The sequence below is a fragment of the Erythrolamprus reginae genome, chromosome 3, assembly GCF_031021105.1.
Source record: "Erythrolamprus reginae isolate rEryReg1 chromosome 3, rEryReg1.hap1, whole genome shotgun sequence".
In the NCBI taxonomy this organism is placed as follows: domain Eukaryota; kingdom Metazoa; phylum Chordata; class Lepidosauria; order Squamata; family Dipsadidae; genus Erythrolamprus; species Erythrolamprus reginae.
Window position 1 is genome coordinate 137,374,789 of NC_091952.1, and position 3,548 is coordinate 137,378,336.

Genomic DNA, 3,548 nt, shown 5'->3' on the forward strand with positions numbered 1-3,548 from the left:
TGCGAGGCTCACTTGTGGTAGAAGCGCTGGCCTTGTGGGTGCTGGATGAAAGGGTGTCGGGGTGCAGCCTGCGGAGAGGCATGGAAGCCAGACGTGTGAGCTGCTGTGGGAAGCTCCCCGGAGACGCAGGCCGGGCTGTGTGGGTGTAGGCCCAAACTGGGCTTGGCAGTGGTCTGCATTTGGACGGGGAGCTGAGAGGCTTGCAGGAGACCCTGGTTCGGGTGAAGGGGCTGGGGGTGCATCGGACGAAGGCTACAAAATACATTTGTGTATTGGTTAGTGTCATTGTGAGCTGACCGTCTGGCATCAAACCCTCTGTTTTTGCACTTCCTGCTTGATTTCAAGGACAGATGGCTCCCTTCAACTGCCCATCTGCAAAGCCCATTCATCAAGCTTTTAAGCAGGGGTCCCCAAACTTTTTACACAGGGGGCTAGTTTACTGTCCTTCAGACTGTTGGAGGGCCGGACTATAAAAAAAACCCTATGAACAAATCCCTATGCACACTGCACAAATCTTATTTAAAGTAAAAAACAAAATGGGAACAAATACAATATTTAAAATAAAGAAGTAATTAAATAATTAAGTAATAAAGTAATTTATACTTCTTTATTAACAAGTAAATTTAAACTTAAATCAACAAACTCCCTCCATTTCTCCTTCCTTCCCTCCCTCCCGCCTTCCTCTCCATTTCTCTCTTCCCTCTCTCTTTTCTTCCTTCTCTCATTTGTTTCATTTTCCTCTCCCTCGTTTTCTCTCCATCATTTTCTCATTTTTCTCTTTTCTCTCTCTCTCTCACTCTTTCCATCTATCCCCCTTTCTCTCTTCCTCTCTATCTCTCCCTCTTTCTCTCTCTTTCTTTCTCTGTCCCTCTCTCTCTCTTTCTCTCTCTTTCTTTCTCTCACTCATTCTCTTTCGCTCTCCCTCTTTGTATCTCTCCCTCTTTCTCTCTCTCCCTCTCTCTCTATCTCGCTCCTATCCTCCCCGCACCTTGCCTCTGTACCACCTCCTCGCTCAGCAGCAGACCGCGGTGAGTTGACAGGAGATTCGGGAGCTTATTATATCTATTGATAAAATCTCGTGGGCTGCCGCGGGCCGGATGAATTGCCTCAGGGGGCCGCATCCGGCGCCCGGGCCGTAGTTTGGGGACCACTGCTTTTAAGTGTGAAGGGCACTGAGTATTAAAAGCATTTTTTCCTAAGCTCTGGGACCTCTTGATGCATATGCAGAGACAGAAAAGCATTTTTACAGTTCTCTGATTGGTCAGATTATCTGCCTTTGAAATATAAGGCACCAAAAGCACTCCAATAAGATATTCTAGGACTGTTCCATGTACAGCAAGACATGAAATGAACATAGCTAGTGAGTCAGTAAAGGAACTCTGGTAAGAGAACTTCAGTGCCTGTTGCTAATGGTACAATCCTCGTGAGAGAAGACCAGAAATATGAGTTCAAGGAGAGCCTAAAGGAGGAAAAGTGAGAAGAATAATGATGCAAATTGCAACACCAAATCAAGTACCGCAATTGCTACGAAAGATTTTACATGTAATCTAGAATTTATCCTAAAATGATTTATAGATATAAAATAGATTATAGTCTAAAAACATTGTATTAAATAATGTATGTCTCATTTACAAACCTCACAAAAATCAAACGCATTATCAGTACGTAATGAGTGTTGCTTTAACAAATAGAAACATTTCATAAATGATCCAGTTGTTCAAGTAAATCACAAATAGCAATTGAGAGAGTCCATATTGTTATGTAATTTGGTTGCTATCAATGGGAAACCCAAAAGGCAATTCATTCATTTCTAAGCAAAATTACCTGGCTTAATAAAATGTTGATATATTTGCCTCTTTGCATTGAACGCTTTATGAGTATTTTGAGCTGATGCCAAATCTTATTAGTGGATGAAGTACTTTACTGTATGTTTACATTTTCCATTTGCAGCAATGTCTAAACAAAACACTGAAATGAAAAAAAATGATTTTCTATCATATAGGAATCACAAATATTTTCTACTGCTTTCACAAGTTAATGTTCTTTGTAGTCTAAATATTATAATTCTGAAGGGAGTGATATTACTTTAAATTTCACTATTCTATGTGGCCTACTGTTTCAAATTCCTCCTCTTGCAATCTGTGAAGTTGAGAAATATAAGATTAGCCTCTTCTTCTAGTTCTATACTCTGGATTATATGACTGGCATCATCTACTGATCACATTGGATTCATGAAAACACACATTACTCTTTGAAAAAACTGGCTATTTGCATATTCATGCCTATAGTGTTCAGAAACTATCACAGTTTATGTTAGGGGGAAGCTACAATCAAAACCTTTCAAAGAGGTTTCCCTCAAAATTCATTGATGACGTATTTGGTTTCCTTGGACTTCCCTATTAAGCTATAGGAATTATTGCTGCACTTCCCAAATCACTTTTCTTCCTCCTTTATATGTTTTGTTTGGGATCATCTCTTATCTGCCTGTACATCAAAATATTATTCTCATAGGGGAAAAATAAATATAATAGTAAATATCTGGGATGGAATCAAGTCATATTGCCAGCGTTGCTATTCTGCCTGATAGACCAGCATCTTATTCCTTTTCTTACCCAGAAGTGAAAGAAGCAAAGTCTTTAGCTAAAAAAGATGCTACAGTGCTAGATTCAATCCTATGCAGCATCATTTGGAAAGTGAAATCAGTTGGGTGGTGTAAGAGAAAGTCAAAGAAGAGCACAGTGCAGCCGCAGTCTTTGCAGTCAATAGCAATTTCCACACATGGATCGATAGTCTGTGATGGCTGCAAAGATCATTCCACATACATTCTAAAAGGAGGGGCTGGGGAAAAAGAGGGAGTCAGTCCAATGATTACAAAATTCAAAGGGCTTCATTTTTGCTGGCTTGCTTTAAGAAGAAGAAGAAGAAGCCAAACTTTATAATGGCAATTTGCAAGTGCCATCATCACGAGGCCTGCAGAGAGAGGTCAGAAGAACAGTTTGGGAAAGCAGCGGACGGCATTTCCATTGTAATAGATCTAATGTTTCAGATGTAATGATCTAAAATTTCTGGATCGGCTCTCAAAAAAATAATAATCATATGAATATCACAAATGGTTCATTATGACTGATTCCAGAGAAATATACCTAATTAAATTCTCCAAATAGTTAGCTATAACCATACTTTAAGGAAATACTCCTAGATAGTACACAACTATCTAGAACTATCTGCAAGGAGGTCTTCCCTTCTACCAAGGTTTAATGTTTTTGGCTATGACTGGATGAGTGTGGCCAATTCAACACCACTCACCCAGCCACTCCCCCTATCCATTTTTCACTACTGGAGAGTGTCCTGTTGGGAACAGACAACTAGCCCTGGCTGGGTTCCTAACCGCAGCCAGGCAGATATGCAGCCAGTTTAGCTTTACACCATTATTGACACATTATGCTAAGCTCACAAAAAGTTGGGAAACCATCTGTTTGGGCTAAGAAGGCTGCACCAGTAGTGGGTTCTAAATCTCATTGCTACCGGTTTGCGTGTGCACTCGCATG